General features: G+C 40.5%; 1 protein-coding gene across 1 annotated transcript in view; it reads right to left on the bottom strand.

Annotated features, from left to right (window-relative positions):
• The window catches only part of LOC114614974 (ubiquitin-conjugating enzyme E2 E2), a 274,943-nt gene that overhangs the window by 237,263 nt on the left and 17,633 nt on the right, over positions 1-20,047 (bottom strand). The window lies entirely within an intron of this gene.

The raw sequence follows: 20,047 nt of genomic DNA, 5'->3' as shown, positions 1-20,047 counted from the left end.
ATATATTCACACACACGTATATGTATATGTATATATATATATATCATCTTTTTAAAAAACAACAACAACAAAAAAAAGACAAACCCAATTATTTGGCAGAACTAATGAAAACTGTTGGGAGATACAAAAGTGTTCCTGAAAACTGTAAAAGGCTTTTCTAATGTAGTCTATTATCAGACAGACACTGCTTGGCTATCCTGGTGACATCAATTATTTATGTGATTATTTTGAGTATTATCACAAGTCCCCTACTATCTGAACTGCTACAACAGAGACCTAAAAAAAAAACCTGTAACACCAGTGTAGTCTTTAGCTAAGACATTAATACCCTGTGCCAGGTCTGTTAACTCTAAGGGAATTACAACTTTGCTGACTACTCAACAGTGACTTAAGAAGATTTCAAGTTAGGGTCTCAATTTTGCTTTCATGACCTTCACCAATATAAGCTCTCCAAAATTCAGTCTCTCAGATATAAAACATGGCAGACAAGGAAGTCACAGAGTTTGAGTAAAGGAGAAGGCACTATTCAGCATGTAAGGAGAACTTCAGATCCCTTCTTATTTTTTCCTAAACTGTGTCTAAACTATGGAACAGCTTTACACTCTCTTTACCAGACAAGAATTCTGTAGGGCTTAAGGTTTTGTTAGTTTACTATATCCTCACATTTTTATATAAAGAGAACAGAAATTTCAGTATCTTTCAAATAGTCCCTCAACTTTCTGAATAACTTCACAAAGCCATACTGTGATTGTCCACACTGGTCAATCACATTTAGAAAACCAGATCAAATACCCTAAAGCGACCCAACTTCTAAGTGTACTAACATGCAAAGAAGGAGTTTCTGTAAGTGAAATCAGGACCTACAGGACATGTACAATGCACACAGGCTGAGCATGGACCTGGGGCAAGCTTCCACACCTTTGTTAAGTTCATCACTGCACTGCAGCATTCGGCCTCTGGCAGACTCAGCAAAGCAAACAGTTTTCATTATCTCTTTGCATTGTTTATATAAAAGATACAAAAGATTTTCAGAAGTATGTATTACATTTCTCTAATATTATCACTTACCCAAGCAAAATACCATTATTTCCTTATAACACTTAATAAAAATGGCAATTAAAATTAAATACTTTGGCTGCTATCATCTGTAAAATCTAAGCAAGTGTTTACAAATGTCAGCACCATCCGAAGGAGGCACGGTTCCCACAGGCAACCTCACACACAGGTGGCTGTTTACTAATCTCTGTGTTTTCTTCTTTGAGGCATTGTTCTAGGATTCTGCCCTAATAAATAAACTTTGTATGGTTAATTGCATCAGTGCATTAACAATAAAAAAGTTGGCCGGCTTCCATTTTGACTGTAAAACTCTTCATTGAGGAGGATAATGAGCAGAGAAAGCCCACCACATAGAGGCGTGGGCCTGCCAGAAGAAAAGGCTGTATACACAAGCTAAGCTCAGGCAAAGTATATAACTAATCTATCTTAGATGCAAATGCCAACTCGACAACACTCAGTGGGAATGTGATTATTAAAGATTGTCTAGTCTTTCTTGATTAAACTTTCTGCACAATGCTTTTTACCTTGAAAATCTCCCCTAACTATGTTTTGTTGTTGTTTTTTTAAACATGTTTTAAAATAAGAGTGAGTTGATTTCAGAATTTATTCTTGCTGGGTATAGTGGCTTGGTGTATTATCAGCATCCAAATTAAAAACCAGCCTACACTACGTAATAAATTTCTTTCTTAAAATGTGGTTACACAAACACACACATTTCTTTTCCTAATTTAAAAAAAAATGAAATAGTCAAAGGCTGCAGAGACTTCCAAGTGGTCCATGCTAGGGAAAGGGAGTCTTACAGATGAATCACTGATATAGCTGCAGCTGACCATGGTAAGGAGTGGACAAATGAGAGGCCAGGGAAGACACTGGCACACCCTGGCATTCCCAGGAAAAGCAGCTGGAGAGCCGGCTCACGCTCTCTAATCTAACTTGAAGTGAAACAGAAGCTATTGCCTCTTGTTAGATTTAATATTTTCAGGAACGTAACCTGGAAATATTTCATCATGAGGGCCCAAAGGCTAAGAAAAAGAACTAGTACTTATGTGAGAGCCACCTCACATGTTTTAGGTATCACAAAGGTATTCAGACATTTAATTAGCTTAATTAATGCCTGGAAAAAAGTCAGTAAATGTGCCAAAATAATTGTGCTCTTACTAACAGTGGGATAACTTTTAGCTGAGCTATAAAACAGTATTATTCTTAGCAATTGCTAAGTTCTTAAGTAAAGCCATTACTTTAAAGTAAGCATATGCTGATCTTTAAGGAAAATTCAGAGTATAAAATATAAAATTTGAAAAACCCAGGAAGAACCTAGGGACTAGGAGAGGACAATGAGGACAGCTGACTGGAAAACTGAGGCTCAAGGACTGACAATACACACACAGCTACTTGTTTGCAGTAAGACTGTCTCACAATAAGCAACTGAAAATTTGGTAAATAAAAAATGCATACCATCCACCCAACCACTGGGCATCGGCCTTAGTGCACAGAACTCTGTACAATGTCTAGTCTCCTTGGTGATCACATGACTGTGGTCCTATGAGGTCATGTGATTATGTGAGAGCAGCAACCCATGTTGCTATCAGCACCAAGAGGACCATTCCTATGTCTCTGGCAAGGAAGAAGATTCAAGCCCAAAAGCCAAGCTCCTGCTGAATGCACACTGCACCACACTACCCTAAGGCAGAAATAATAAGACAAATCATAGATGAGTAGGGATTGCTTTTATTTAAGATTATGAGGTTAAATCATCTGCCATGCAGAACTACTGGTATCATAAAAGCTCAAAGTGTGATCTATGATCTGACACAAAGGTGCTCAACTGAGAATGGCTTTATTACCAGCATTAAAATCATCTTTCCATTGTACTGGCATTAATGAGGTAGGTGAACTATTCCATATACTAAAACTCCCAATCAGGGCAATGTCCTTTGACTAAAATTGTTGCTTAATCTTTTTAAGGCTATTTCTACTTAATCAACTACTTTCAAATAAAGCAGTTATGACAAGATTTAAGAATCTGGGAGTTGCAGGAGTTAAAGAGATGGTTCAGCACTAAAAGCACTTGCTACTCTTACAGAGAATCCAACTCTGGTCCCTAACACCCATGTTGGGCAGCTCACAACCACCTGTAACTCTGGCTCTAAGCAACTGACTCCCTCTTCTAGTCTCCACAGCATCTGAACTCACAAACACACATTCATGTCAGATGTGTACACACACACACACCAAACCACATTTTTAAAAAAGAAACTGGAGGATTTGCCAGGGCACAGGAGCGGCTCAGCATGACAGGACTGACCAAGAATCTGAGAGGACCTGTGTAGCATCATCAGGACCAGGGGCTTTAGAAAAGAATCAGGGTATGGTGGGGAACTCCTGTACAACCAATGTATTAACCTAACATGTAAAGTTTTTCCATCAGAAGAACTTGTGAGTTAGAATGTACAACTTCATGTTTCAGTGTGAAAACCTGATACCCATAGTCCTCTGTGCTCTCAACCGTATAAAATGATCATCGGAATACTAACTGTTCTCATAAAACAGTAGAGACTGTCAGGCCTGAGACACATAACTCATGAGGGCAAAGGTTGCAGGAATAATTTAGGCCTCTTTTCCACAAACTCAATCAACAGTCCTTGTTTCGATATATATTCTGGCTTTGTGGAAAGTTTATGATTTTACTAGAAAATGCAGCATGCAAAGGCATCATTGTCTCACACTTACATGAAGAACAAAGTTCTGTGTAATAGTCCACTGCTCTGAAATGTACTTTATTTATATGACAGTAATGATCATGCTAAAAATAACTTTAAATCCGTCACTTAAGGACTTATTGTGTAGCCTTGTAAGCATCTGCCCTGTATATGTGAGGCACTCCAGTTTGAAATCTATCATTACTAGAGAGAAAAAAAAAATCCCCACTGAGAGGTATGAACCGAAGATGAGTCTTCTATAAATGCTAGTAATATTTGTTACATTATCAATATATACCAATAAGGAGCAGATTACCGAACACTTGCTATATTCCAGACACTACTCCAACTAAACTGAAGAGAACCCAGAATACACAGAACAACAGATGAACAAGATAGATAAATGTCTAGTGTTTCATCCTAATGAAACAAGGAACTGAGTGAAGCAGGAGAGAGCCATGATGAGGTAAGGGGATCCCAGAAGGCCTGAATGAGGTGACATTTAAAGGAAGACTGGAGATGAGGGAAATCCTGCACCAATTCAAGAAAGGAACAATCCAAGATGAGGCAAGAGCCAGGGGAGGGCCCCCTTAGACACACAGGGGAGAGGACGGTGGAGGAGAGACAGAGTGTCCAAGAGTGCAGAGGTGAGTAAGCGGCAAAACGTCAGTAGGCCACAGTGACTGAAGGGTAGCTGAGCTGCTGGCTTTTTCCATGGAAGCCATGGTGCAGTTGCTGTGCTGAGGCTGTAGAGAGGACGGTAGAGCAGGGAGACCTGCTGGTACTGAAGGTGCCCTGGCCCAGAGTCCAGATGTATTCTGAAGGCAGGGCCAAAGAGCTGGGCTGGCAGAAGGCTGGAGTAGACAGGGAAGCAAGCTCAGCAAACTTGGAGGAGCCCACTGACAAGTACATGGATGATGCCCCCATGATCCTCAGGACAAATCACTGAGGAACCCACAGTGACTCCAAAGTCTGGCCTAACTGGAAAGACAGAGCTACCATTAACCAACTCTACAAAGGGATTACAGGTCTCAGAGATGGGGATTTCAATTTGAGTTTTGTTACTTCTGACACATTACTAGACATGCCAATTAAGTATTGAGTAGGCAGCTATACTAAGTAGCTAAATTTTAGATGACAGTTTAGTTTACAGACAGCTAAGCAAAATAAAGTCTAATCAATAAAATGAAACCTTAACTTCTAACATCTATTTGACTAGTCGATATAACACATTTTCTCCATTATTAAGTTTCATTTAGTACATCGATGTAATGCTCCATCATAAAACTCCCAGAACACTATTAAAAACCCTCACTGAACTCTTAAGATATCCTAGCAGAATAATTTCACTCAGTGAGTAATTAAAAATGAGTATCAGCAAACGGAGAAAATAGGCTAAATCATTATTCAGCAATATAAAAGGTTCAAGTCACCCCTGTGGTAACTTAGAATGATTAGAAATAAAATGCCAACAAATTCTGTCAGATTTGAATGCAGTTTTCACTGTAGACTTAGTAAGCTCTGTGTCTAGACTTAAAATGGCATGAACGTATTAACACTCCATGAGTACAAGACTATTCAACAACAATAGGTTTTCACCTTTAACAAAATAGCATGTTTACAGATATTATGGTTTAAAAACCTCAGCATATTGATAGCTAACACAGTCACACTGTGTGGCGACTGAGCGATAATGATCCTCAGAGGTTCATACATTTAAATGCTTGGCTCCCAGTTGGTAGAACTCTTTGGGAAGGAGTAGGAGGCGTGGCCTTGTTGGGGGAGGTGAGCCACTGGAGGTAGGCTCTGAGGTTTCAAACGCCATAACATTCCCAATTAGCTCTCTGCCTTGTGCTTGTGGATGAGAAATAAGCTCTTGGCTACAGCTTCCATATCATGCCTGCCTACCTGCTACCATGCCCCCTGCCATGATGGTCATAGACTCTACTCAAGAACTATAAGCACTGATAAACGCTTCTCTAAGTTAAGACACTCAGTTGCAGTGACTCTTCACAGCACTAGAGAAGTAACTAAGACAAACTGCTAACAGCTGCATGCTGCCATGTATCAAACATAGCCCAAGTTAGGGTTGACCAAATGAACAGCCTATCTACTCCCAGCTACACCATGCTTCACATGATTTGTCAGTTTAGGACTGTATCCTGCGGTTAGGATTCTGTAACAGTTGCAAATACAGAACTAGGAGTCCCTAACAGACACAGGGTCTTTACCAAACAGGCAAGAGAGATGCTTTCAAATGGCTAACTCACAAACACATCTCTAAGCCCTGTAAGAACCACCACCCAAGAATGAAAACTGAGAGACATGTCAAAGGGGCTGAGGGACATTGGCCCATGCAGTCCATAAAAGGGATCTGTCAGTAAACAAAGTGTATGTTTAACAAATCACCGTAACCTTAAGTATGACATGATCAGCAAGCATGAGACTATTGAGATTCTAATGTCCCAGTCCCAGAATTTCCAAAATTAACTCATCTACTCTATAGAACTGGCATCCTGGGCAAGTGACCTAAACCCCCAGCATATGAAAACTGGACAGAAATGAGACATGTACTTTTAAAGAGATACCAAAATGTCAGATCTGGTGGCAGAGAACTATAATCTCAGATTATAGTTGGCTCACTGAGATGAGAGGATCACAAGTTCAAGGCTTACATAACCTACAGAATGAGTTCAGGGCCAACTTTGGTAACTTAGCAAGACCCTACCTCAAAATGAAAAGAAAAAGAAGGGCTAGGAATGTCACTTGGGGAAGAGTCTCTCATCTCTGAGACTCTGGCAGGCTGAAACAGGAGAGCTGTGGAGTCCAGGCCAGCCTGGGCTCTCAATATCACAAAGACAGAACCATCCTTTCTACTCAAAATCTACATCACCAACCAAAGAAAAAAGCCAGCTGGCCTTTATCATACTATTATTATTAATTATTTCAATCACTTTTTATTTGTTCATTCATTTGCAATGACAGGGATTAAACCCAGGACCTTCATACCTTGCGCAGGTCTGAGCCACTCTGTGCCCCTAGTATGACTTTTAGACGACCCTGCTTATCAGCTGGCACACATGGCACAGTGTCATGCTTACAAATGCTCAGCACTTACTGATTTAAACTTCATCTTACCTTCCTTTCTTCCATCTTCTCTCACTTAAGCCCTCTTACAGGTGTTGGCAGGTTTTATGTCAATGTGACACAAGCTAAAGTCCTTTGGGAAAAGGGAAACTTAGTTGATAAGATGCCCCCATCAGATGGGCCTATGGAGCATTTTCTTGTTTAACTATTGATATGGGAGGACCCAGCTCACTGGGGGTTATGCCATCCCAGGAAAGATGGTCCAGAATGGTATAAGAAAGCAGGCCACAAAAGCCATGGGGTGCCAAGCCAGTAAGCAGCGTTCTTCCACATCGAACTCCTCCCTCCAAGTTCCTGCCCTGCTTCAGTTCCTGATCTACTTCTTTCAAAGGCTGTGATGTGGAGCTATAAGTGGAAATAAAGCCTTTCTTTACGACGGTCCTAACCTAACTGAGATATCTCTGTCACCTAATTATTTAGCATTCGTTATAAAACTGAATGCGTTATCATTCTAAGTTAAAGAAGGCAGATGCAGAAGGTCTCATCCTGGATGATACCTGAAGGCTGGGGTGAAGGGGTAACTGAGTTTCTTTCTGTGGTGAGGAAATGTTTTTGAAGTAACAATAATGTCATGTATACATTTTTGTAAGTACTTCTAACTGGGAAACACTGAATCACTGTAAAACTTCTAATTGGGAAGCACTGTAAAAGGGTGGATTTTTTTTAATTTGAATCCTTTGGTTTTCAAATAACAGCAGTGTGATGTCCCTTTTTTTTTTGGGGGGGGGGGGGGCTATGTACTTTAGAATCTCAGTACCTCAGAGATTGATCAATAGATGACAGATCATTATTGAAGTTCTCAACACAGTCCTAAACAGACAAGATGTCACACTCTATAGAGACTGCTGAAAAAAGAAAATGTAAGACTCATTTAAAACACACCTTAAAGGAAGAATATAAATGATCAGACCTCGGTATATTTTGGTTGCTCAATGAAAGTACCCAAATAGAACACTTCATCTTCCAAAAGGAACTGGATCTGCTTTCCACCTTATTAAAAATGTCCCTTACCTAGCCATTCCATTAACCCTACACACTGACGTCTAAAAGGCCCTTGCTTTCCTGAGGAGCGTTAAGGCCGAGGCCCAATGGCCACTCTAGCTCTTACCATTTTGTCCCTCTTAATTGCTACCATACCATGTGCTCTGCCCCAAAGTATGAAGACTTGGCTCTTCTGTCTATACGTCCCCATAGTGACCCATCAATCACCCGATGCCATAAGCAAGCTCGAGGACTTGCTGAGCTTCACAGTGCCAGATCTTGTCCCAAAGCCCAAAAGTTTTTACACCAAAGAAAAGAAAATTATCAAATGGATGTGGTACTTGAGGCAGGCCTTGAAGTCTACCTGGAGAAAAGGCCACAGCTGACTACCAGTGTAAAGAAAGGCTTGCACTAGGTTTTCAGTGAAAAAATAAAACTAATTCTTTTACTACTATAACACATATCTGTATGCTTCCCAATATCTTTCTCTAATTATTTCAATAAGCTCCTCCAAGTGCAACAATAAAATCTGAGATTATTTCACACACTCACTCCCCATCCCCACACCAATGAAAATGTCAGGCTACCCATGAATACAGAATATTGTGATGGTCACTGAGCTAGATCATCAAAAAATAAACTGGAAGACTTTTTTAAAAATTAAATCTTTTTCCCACTTAGAAAGTATATGAAAAGTTAAAAATTAACTTAAGCTCTCCTTTTCAAGAAATACTAACAAATAAATTAAGGGCATGGTTTGCAAATACAGTGTGTGTGTGTGTGTGTGGGAGTGTGTGTGTGTTTACTTACATAGGAGCTTATCTTTTAAAACTCTCTAACTCCTGAAGATATTACACTTTGCTAAGAAATATTAGACCCAAATGACTCACACACTTACAAAGATGAAGCAGAGCAAAGTACACCACACAGTAAAATTAACATAAAAATTATATTTCGGGGAAAAATTCAGCTGACAATATAAACATAACCTCAATTAATGAGTTTTATAAACATGACAAACCTAGTGAGTTAATGTGATGACAAAATAGTAAATTCTGCCTAATGAATTTCCTAATCACTTTCCTTTCATTATCATCAGCGCAGCTGGTGAGCTAGCTGTCCCCATACAGATGGCAAGCACAAAACCTTTATGGTAAGATGCTGACAACCGAAGGTCAAGTCATGCTTACCTTAGGGAGAACAAAACATGCAGGCCTTCACTACCTCATAATGTAGAAAAGAATGTGTCTTTTATACACATGATCCTATATTAAGATCATGAATACATGGCATGCCTTCATCAGACAGCACATGCATTCACACCTTATAAACAATTCCAAAATTAACAAGTAGTTTGCAAACATTAACTTATGTCATCCTCTAGCAGCCCAATGGGATTTTACAAAGAACTCGAGTCCTGGGAAGTTGTGCATCTAGACCAGGTTACATATAGAAACACCTATCAGTTTCTTGAGGAGCCACCATTGTGTAACACTGCCTCTGTCTCACAGTGCCAGGTGCCTGCCCTGGGTATCCTGAGCACAGACAGAATTATCAAATGGATGTGGTACTTGAGGCAGGCCTTCAAGTCTACCTGGAGGCTTCCAGCCTCCGATCAGCCTATCTGGCCTCTGTCTCACAAGCAGATGTGAGAATAGAGAGAGAGAGGCAGCCCAAAAGCTACAGGAAGTATCTAAGGGCACACTTAAGCCAACATTTTAACCTGCACTTACAATTTTCCTAATAGCTCATTCTATCATTCTGTCTCGGAGTGAAAGCTTAACTTCATTTTCAAGAGATGAGAGCCAGCCATGTATATATAACTGACAGGCTACTAGCAACAATTTCTGTACAGGGAAAAACACTTTATTAGAAAAAGACTATAATAATGATATATATTCAACCAGTTCTGCTCAGTCCACAGAGGGGAATGATCTTTGAGTTCTTTCAAGCACTCTTAGGCCCCTGAGCCCGACTGGTCAGCACTCAGGTGGAGAGCTCTGCTCCCCAATGGGAACGCTTCCCTCCTGAGCCCAACTACAAAATCTGCTTGAATAAGGTAGCACGAAAGCAGCTCCTCCTGACATGTCAAGGCAAGCAGACAGCTAAGGAGAGTGACTACTTACAATGCTATTTTGCTTTATTAGTTACTTAAATATCTCATTCATGGTGAATTCTGAGAGGGCCGTGTTCAATAAAAGCTGTGTACTCTGTCTCAACCTCATGCAACCTGCTTTGGCAGTCCTCTTATCCCCTGGTTGCTGGTCTGGATATTTTTTAAATTTAATTTAATTTAACTTAATTTTAACTTATTTTGGTCAACTTGACAAAAGCTAGAGTCATTCCAGAGGAGGGAACCTCAATTGAGAAAATGCCTCCAGGGGCCAGAGCCATTGCAAGGTCCCCTTCAATTACTGGAGGTCAGGCCTCTATCCCCGCCTTCACAAGATTAGAATCGCCGCAGCTCTTCTATACTTAGAGAAGGGAGGAGATGTCAGGGGCAGCCCTGCTTACACACTGAAGGCCTAAAATCAGCCATAGGCCTAAAATCAGCAATAGGCCTGTCATACATGTATACTAACACCAAGTCTTGGGTCTCTGTGGAAAAACATTGAGACAGATGGCTATAAGCTATGGTAAACAGGCAGTTTTTGTGGAAATTTACCAGCCTGAGTAGTCATAGACCTTGTAAATAGGTATCCTTGGCAGACAATACCAACTTAGATAAGGACAAATGAATCATAGGCAGAGTCATAGTGACCTGTCCCCTGAACCTTCACCCAGCCGATACCCAGGTTCTGAAAGATATCTGTACTCCCCCTGAACACCCACACTCCAGTGTCATCCCCTTCCCCACGTCCTGCCTTTTTGAGTTTATAACCCCTGTGTGAATAAGTAAAAATTACAATTTGATTTAAAAAAATAAAAAAATAAAAAATAATAAAAATAAATTAATCAATTAATATCAAAAAGAAAAAGAAAAAAAGAAAAGAAAATGTCTCCATATGATCTGGCTGTAGGGCATTTTCTTAATTAGTGGGAGAGCCCTGCCCATTATGAGTGGTACTATCCTTAGGCTGGCAGTACTGGATCTGTAAGACAGCATGCTGAGAAAGCCATGAGGAGCAAGCCAGTAATAGCACCCCTCCATGGCCTCTGCGTCAGCATCTGCCTCCAGGTTCCAGTTCTGTTTGAGTTCCTGTCCTGATTTCCATCAGTGACGGATTATAATATAGAAGTGTAAGCCAAATAAACCCTTTCTTCCCAACTTGCTTTTTGGTCATGCTGTTTCATCGCAGTAATAGCAACCTTAATTAAGACAGCTGGTTACTGTGGTTTCCTCACAAAGTGCAATGGTTTCAGGGCTTGCTTTGAATCCTCTTTACTGCTTTATTTGACCCCAACCCCATTTTGCAACTTCATTTTAACCCATGACACACTGTCCTGTCACCCCCAGACCCCTCTGACCTACACTATCACCCCACATCCCTCTGACCCACACTATCACCCCACACCCCTGTGACCCACACTATCACCCTCACACCCCTCTGACCCAGGCTTGTTGCCCCCACACCCCTCTGTCCCACACTTGTCACTCCATACTCCTCTGCCTCATCCACATCAGACTTCTTCCCACATCCTAAATATCTCAGCTTGGAAAGTTGTTCCTCTCTGTGCATCTGAGCATTCAACCAAGAAACTAAGCAGGGGGAGAGAGGATATGTCTGCTCTCCTCAGAGAGGCCCTTTTACCTGTCATTACTGCCTAAAAAAGACAGTACAACCACCACTCAGAGAGCACTGTCACCATGCTAGACACTGCAAGTGACACAAAGTTGGGCCCGCAATCTCTACACCATTACTACAGCAGTTCACAGACGAGACTTGAACATTCTGGAGTCTGGCAACTACCTGAGACAGACTCTATACTCTGGCTGCAGCTGTGTTTGCTTTGGACTTCAGCATATGAAGCTTTATCATTTGCAGTCTTCGATACCTTCCTCTTTATATTATTATTTAAGTACAACCTCTAAGAATGAGAAGCCTCCCAATCACCAGAAATAAGAGTCCCACTCTGAAACTAATCCATCTTTTTCCTTACAGCCATCATGAGGTCTGTTGATTCCACCCCTTTCTCATAAGGCAGCTGTTCACTCTTGCCTTGTTCTGAAACAATTCCTGCTCAGCCTTCAAGGCTGAAGCATAAGTGCCACAGAGGCTGCAGGTTTCTTCTTTCTCCTTCATAACTGAATAACCAGTACCCAGCATTACTTAATGTTAAATGATTATTCATCTCAAAATTACCTCATACATCCCTGTTCCTGTCCTGGAGGGACTGGTGGTTTTATGAACATGCCAACACCTTATACCTTACACATCCCTGAACAAATATAAGTTTACTTTGCTACTTCCTAGTCCCCAATGCCTCCTTAAGCCTACTCAGTTTCCTGTGTGACAAGCTGTCCACTGAAAACCCCTCACCCCTTAAAATGATGGTAAATTAAAAAAAAAAAACAAAAAACAAAAGAATAGTTTGAGCATGAAGATCAAGCTTTCTCTGTTCAGCAATTCTGTCAGTTAACTACCCCACTAACCTACAAGCCAGTGAGCTCAAACACCCAACAGCTGTTAAATGGCTTTCTTCTTAGAAGGCAGATGCATCTGGCCACACATGACTTGAAGATAGGGAAACATTAATTTTACATAACTATGTTCTTACTTACGGTTTCCATTGTTGTGATAAACACCATGACCAAAAGCAACTTGTGGAGGAAAGAGCTTATTTCATCTCATGGTTAACATGCCATACTCCATCTCTGAGGGAAGTTAAGGCAGGGACTCAAGGCAGAAACCTGGAGGCAAGAAGTGCTTCAGAGGCCACCACGGAGGGTGGAGAAGTGCTTCTACTAGCTTCTCCTCATAGCTTGCTCATCTGCTTTCTTACAGCACCCAGGACCACCATGGTAGCACCACCTACAGTAAGCTGGGTCTTTCCACATTAATCACCAATCAAGAAAGTATACAACAGCCTTGTCCACAGGCCAGTCTGGTGGGGCATTTTCTCAATTGAGGTTCCCTCTTTCCAAATGACTCTGCCTTGAGTCGAGCTGACATAAAACTAGCAAGTATAACTACAAATGATCATTTTTGAGATGTATTAAGTGGTTTTAATACCTAGGGTTGCATATTTGATGGAAGCTACTTAAACTCTGAATTTCATATTTAAAACAAAATACTGTTTGAATTCAACTTTGGGGTTCACAGTCTGAAAAAAACACCATAGCACTTTTTAAATACTCCCTATTTTCACCTTCACTATTTATTACTATCATTATTGTTGTTTTCATAGTGAATTATTAATTTGCCAACAATCTAGTGGATCAAGGCCAGAATGAATCTTCTAAGTGTAGTCTGTTCTTCAGGATCCATCTGCCCTTTAGGAAGAATGGTGAAATTCTTCAGCAATGTAATATGAAACTAAAGCTACCCAGGGATAGTGCAGGCTATCTGAACGGTTATAAATTATGTAATTTTACAGTAAATTGTACAAGATTTTGTTCTACTATATTAAGACGTCTCTGAAAAGCAAAACAACCTATTATATCAACTCTGCAACCTTCTAAGGGATTTGACAACAACTCAATATAGTAATAAATTTAATTTCTTTGTCTTCACCTTTTTCTCCTGCACTGGCTGCTTGTCCAGACAGCCTAACCATACTCAGCTTTATCTGTGAGCCAGGCTGGTTCAGGGCAGGTGCTGAAGTGATATATAAGAACCCAGTAGGAAGGCAAACCATTTTACCTTAAGCTGGAGAGCATCATGCTAAGTTACATGCTGGCACTGGCACTGGAGCACCAGATGGACGGGAGCTCACGGATATGCCTGGCTCAACAAGACTATTCTCATTAGACTTCTGTCGCTGGCAGGAAGTCATGACCAACCACAAGTTGGGAGAGGAAAAGGTTTGTGTGACTTACAAGTCCATCACTGAGGAAAACCAGAATACAATGAGCTCAAGGCAAGAACCTGGAGGTAGGAACTGCAGCCGGAAACACAGAAGCACACTGCTCCCTGGCCTGCTGAGCTTGCTTTCTTACACACAGCAGGTCCACCTGCCCTGGGGGGCGCTGCTCGTGGGGCTGTGGGGGCTCTCAGATCAATCATTAATCAAAATGCCTACAGGCCAATCTGATGGAAGCAACACCTCAGCTGACGTTCTGTCTTCCTAGCTGACTCTAGTTATGTCACGCTAACAGAAACTAACCAACACAGAGACATTAAGGTAATTAGCTGCTTGTGCACAAAGAAAGGCTTGAATATCCCATTATTCAATTTTACAGTTTTAAGTACATTCGTATTTAAAAAATAGTCTGAAGGGAAAGTTTTAATAACAAACGCAAATATCAAAATTTTCACTGTTCTAAAAATAAAATGTGACAACAGGAAGCTTTGTCTTGGAGTAAATTAATGAATAGTTGATAAAAAATAAATTGAAATTGGGGAACATTAATACTCACTGTAAGGAAATAACTTAGATGCACAAGACAGTTTTCATGCTACCTTGAAATACAGGGCACTCTGGGAATTAAAACATTGCATATTACATAGTAATATGGCACTTTATATCTAAACTACATAGGCAATAAACCTGAAATAATACTATACAGTTATATGTGTGAGCCCACTAAATAATAAAACGTTCTACAGCCATTATAAACTGCAATCCCAGTGTGATCACTTAATATATGCTCTCAAGCACATTCTCATTGCTCTTAAAGCAAGAGAAAGCCAAGCGAAGGAAGCACAGTGGCCATGCTCACTCAGCCCCTTTCATCATGCAGCATTTTTATTAAAAGACAAATATTACCTAAAGGAAGATTTGAAAAACAACATTTTTAAACATAAAAAGCAAGGAATACTTTTGGTGACTTTACAGAGACAGCAATGCTTCCTAGATTTGCCTGTTGCTGGGCAGAAACCATGGCCAAAGGCAATGTGGAGAGGAAAGGACATGCAGCTTACAGGTCATAGGTCATCAGTTGTCAAGTTGAGGTAAGAGGCGGCGCATAAGTACCCATGAAGCTCCACCGTCAAACAGGCACACCCTGTTTGACATGCGCTGGCTGTGTATGGATGAAAAAGCACCCTGGAAGCAAAGGTAAAAGGCCACACACACTCCTGCCAGCAATCAAAGGAGCCATCTCTAAAACCATAAGAGAAGGTAATGACACAGAGTATACATCTAAACTCCCAAAGCATGAGTTCTCAACTTTCCTAATACTAGGACCCTTTCATACAGTCCCTCGTGTTGTTGTGACCCCAACCATGAAATTATCTAGTTTCTACTTCCTAACTGTAATTTTGCTACCATTATGGATCATAATGTAAATATCTGGTATGAGACCTACAAAGGGGTTGTGACCCACAGGTTGAGAACCACTGTACTAAAGGTTAAAAGGTTAAAGGTTACTATAAAGTTAAAAGCCTTTGACTGGGGCGATCATAGGCCTGGAGTTGGGGAAGGGAAACATACTGTTGTCCTGCTAAGTGATCACACTGTCCAACTCTATTCTAAGTGTTTAAAGTCACAGATTTGCACCACTCTAAACCTTGGTCAAAGAATCTTCTGGCAGGGCTATTGCAGTCTTCTAACTGGCCACAGTGCTGAATATAAGGAACTCTGTGTACACAGCTGGGGACCTAGCACGTAGCACAGCTGGGAACAGTCTTCTCTATCAGCCCTCAAGGCTTGGGAAGTGGCAGAAACAGCCTGCGGCTGGGGAGGAGTGCTGGGGAATGCTGACTTTTGGACACGGTGTGGCTGCAGGATGCGTCATGTCACAGCAGCTATGGCTGCCTGTGCTAGATCAATACAGCCAAAGCTCCACCAGCAATGGAGAAGGGGCCCCACTCCTGTCAGAGGATCTACCTGCAACTGACGTCTGCTGAGGGAAGGAGCCACTCTCCTTTGGTGCTGTGGCCATTTGTACATTGCTTCTGTCTCAGAGGACGCGCATACACCCATGAGCTTACTTATGGACAGCAGTAACTGGACTCAGGGTATTAATGACCATAAGTAAAAAGAGGACATGAAGCTAGAGGGGAGATGGAATGTGGGTACTGGGAGGAGTTGGGGGGCAGTAGTACACAATAAATGTATGAGACTTCTTTTTAAAAGTATTATTTAAAAAAAAAAACCTTAAATTTATTCAAAGTCACCTCCTTTAACTCTGAAACCCTGTACAAGTTACTTATGCTCCAAGCAGTAAAGAGATCAAACCATGTACAATGAATCTTCAACACCCACAAACTGTTAGTCAGCCCTTACAACAACCAGAAGGGAAAGAAGTCGTGAGAACAACTGGACTTCTGAACTGGATGCTTTTCCTAGAGATGACACTAGACAAGCACCAAGTCCTCCTTACATCTCAAGATTTCCTGTTCTACAATATGGTTTCAAAAGACATACATATACCCAGTCATGCATACACATAAACATATAATACATACATATATGCACATATACACACACACATGCACATCATACTGTTTCGATAACTATGATCTAGAAAATACTTTTCCTCTATTAAGTTTCTTGATTCATCAGCACAGCAATACATTAAGAGCTTCTGACCAGTTGTCACAGAAGAGGTGACAACTGAAAACATCTGAATTAAAGGGGCAGGAAGCAAACTAGCTGGAGGATGGACACATTTGTAGTTTACTACAAAGACACACTAACTACAAAGACCATGTGTTACTGGCATAAGAAGCCACATACACACACACACACACACACACACACACCAATACACGTACATGCAAGAAAGAACTCTGTTCTTACTGAGTTCAGCAATAAATCTTCATATTTACAGCCCAGTAATTCCCAACAAGGGTGCCAAGACAATTCATTAGAAGCACAGGAAATAATCCCAGGATTGGCAAATGGGATTAGAAAGGAATTTGTTTTCAGAGTAAAGAAATGGCCTATAGTAAAACTCTGCCAACTACACACCACACAGAGGGTTAATATTTAGAATACATAAAGAACAGCAAAAATTAAACAATAAATCATGCAATTAATAAATAGGCTAATATACTGAAAATACATTTATCAAAAGAAGAGATACAATGGCCAATAAACACATGAAAAACATGTTCAATACTCTTAGCCATCAGGGAAATGGAAATTAAAACTACTCTGAGATGCCATGTCACTCTAGGATGGATGGCCAATACCATGAAAACAAATGCCAGAGAGGATATGGGGGAAGGACTCCTTACTCACCACTGGTGGATAGGTAAGCTGGTGTAGCCACTATGGAAGATCAGTATGGAGATTCCTCAAAAAACTACAACTAGAACTGCAGCATACAACCCAGATGTGCCACTTGAGTATAACCAAAAGACTCCAAAGTCAACACACCAAAGCAGGGCTTGCACATCTGCATATATTGCTTCTCTATCCACAATAGCTAGGAGGAAGCAGCCCACATGAGCATCAACAGATAGATAATGAAAATGTGGCACATTTGAACAGTGAAATTTTTATTTGGCTGTAAAGAAAAATTTAATTCATAACATCTGTGGGGAAATGCACAGAACTAGAAATTATTATTTCAAGCAAAATGTAAAGACTCAGATAAAGACCATGTATTCTTTCACATGTAGAACATAGGTTTAAAGTTGTGTGTATGTGTGTTTGTGTTTGTGTGTGTGTGTGTGTACAAATCCATGCATGTAGGCCATGAAACAAAAAGAGGCGAGAATCCTTAGGGGAGTGGGGAAATATCGTGGAGAGAGAATAAAGGAATTTATGTGGCTGAAAGCAGGAGGGAGAATTTAGAGAGAGAAAAGGAGTCAGTGGGAGGGGTAGAGGTCACAGGCAGGGAGAGCAGGAGAGAGGGACACGTCAGAACAAAGTCTAATGGCACACATGGATGGAAATCCATGGAATCTAATGGAATCTATTAGTTTGTCCACCAACTTAGAAAACAATGAGACAGAGGCAGAGGAAACCAGGGAGCTCCGTAGGAAAGCTCTCTTTAACAGATGGCTTTGGACAACCCAGAGAAACTGGAGTTGAACTCTGATCTTATACAAGATACAAATTTTAATTCAAAAGGGATGGATAATTTTTCTCTAGCCATAACCCCATGGACAGATTCTATGAACAGAAACTCTTTTTCTTAGATATAAACTTAATCATTTTGAATATTTATACTTTAAACTGCAATTTAGACAGAACAACTAATAAAAGCAAACTTAATTCAGCTTTTAAAAAAAACACATATTTTTACCATTCTCAAGAACACAATATACAAAAAAAAATTTACCATGTACAGCATGTACTCCCTACATGAGATAATTCAGTCTGTCACATTACTTTTGGATGCTATTTTAAATGACTATTTGAGAGATCACATGTTTAGCATGTATTTCATCTTATTGCCAAAAAGATAAACAAGAGTTAGGCTCATTCAAAACCTATAGGGCGAGGTGGAGTAAGCCAATACTATACAAGACATCATCCTCTGGAAATGGCTCACACAAATATGGCTGTCTTCACTAAATACATAATTTGGAAAGAATGAATATTTCACTCAAGAGCCACATGATACTAAAAAAGTCTGCTTCTTCCTTTAATACGATTCCAAGTGTTTCTTACCTAGACATCACTCTAAGAGGGGCATCAGAACTCAGAGCCTCCATAGCTAGACAGACAGATGGGACAGCCGGACAGAGCTGTGTACTGTCTGCTAGTGTCTCAGAAAATGGGATTCTACCCAGTCTTAAGTAGAAAGTGATACACCCACCCACAGCCAGACAGCCATAGATAAAATCCCCCTCCCTATGGGTCAGCAGAACCAAAAGACCCACAGGCATTTTCTCTCCCACCCTCTTCGAGAACTGACTACAAGGTGTCTGTGGAAACAAAGGACAAGACTTTGTAGCTGATCTCTAAGAGATAACGAACGCAGACTTCTTCAGAAATGAGAGCTGAATTCAGCTTCAGGGAGGGACTCTGGCCTTTTCTGGTTCACAGGCAACATTGATTTGCTATATTATTTTAAGTTAGTTCCTTAGTCGGTAAACTATTTCTTTTAAAGGCAACCACAAAACCACTGTCAACTCTGGCCAAAAACAGAATGAAATCAATTATCACTTAACTTCTCTTTCTAAAGCCACGAGCCACAAAAACAAAATCCAAACAAACAACCCAGGGAGTGGGGACCTATATCTCTGGAGGGAGCTTGCCCCAAGTTCCACCTCCAGCTCCACAGAAACAGAGATGGACAGACTTACTATGAATCAATCAAACATGATAATTCAAGTAAATATATAAGAAGTTCATACATTTGCCAACAAGTTGCTTTTAAAAAGTTACAAATATAATGAAATTGTTTGTTTGTTTGTTTGTTTTTTAAATAAAAACTAACACTATTAAAACAAATGACATCCCAGGAAAAAAGAGTTTTAAAAATCTAATCCCCCCCATATCAATCTCAGTCATCTGAGGCCACTGTACCCTGAGTCTCAAGCATGACAGGTTCAGACACCAAATGGTCTTAACTAACACATTCAGGTATATAGTCTTTTAACATTATCCCTCTTAGTCTGTGTACTATACGTGATGCTCATATAAAGAAATGATTCACTGCCTCATCAGAACTTTTCCTTCCTGTACCAAGACAAGTCACCAACAACACACACATGTGACCATCTGCAAAAGGTTCGTTTTCACAGAAAACTAAGGCCAACAAAATCAGAATTACTCTAAATAAATCCAACAGCATTCAATGTGGGAAATACTATCATTTTTTTAATCCGCCCTCTCACCTCCGCTGCTTGAGACCATCAACTTAAAGCAAGGAAACTCCATGCTGGCCTGGTTCCAACACTGACCTCACACCAAAACAAAAATAAAGGCCTTAAAATAGCCCAGCAGCCACTATCCAATTACCATGCTGGCCCGAGACCAACACAGGCAGGAAGTTATTTTCTCTTCTTCCTCCATGTACCTGTGTATTAATCACTTCTGGACAGATACTTTTATTTTCTCCAGAGAAACACTGACCAGAAAAATGGGGAAAATGCAGTCACAAGAAGAAAACGTTTGGCATTAACATCTCAAACTGTTCATCTGTATTCAGCCACAAC

The sequence above is a fragment of the Grammomys surdaster genome, unplaced genomic scaffold (assembly GCF_004785775.1).
Source record: "Grammomys surdaster isolate TR1022 unplaced genomic scaffold, NIH_TR_1.0 126546, whole genome shotgun sequence".
Lineage (NCBI taxonomy): Eukaryota > Metazoa > Chordata > Mammalia > Rodentia > Muridae > Grammomys > Grammomys surdaster.
The sequence above is the reverse complement of the archived record's forward strand: the minus strand, read 5'-3'. Positions and strand labels throughout refer to the sequence as shown.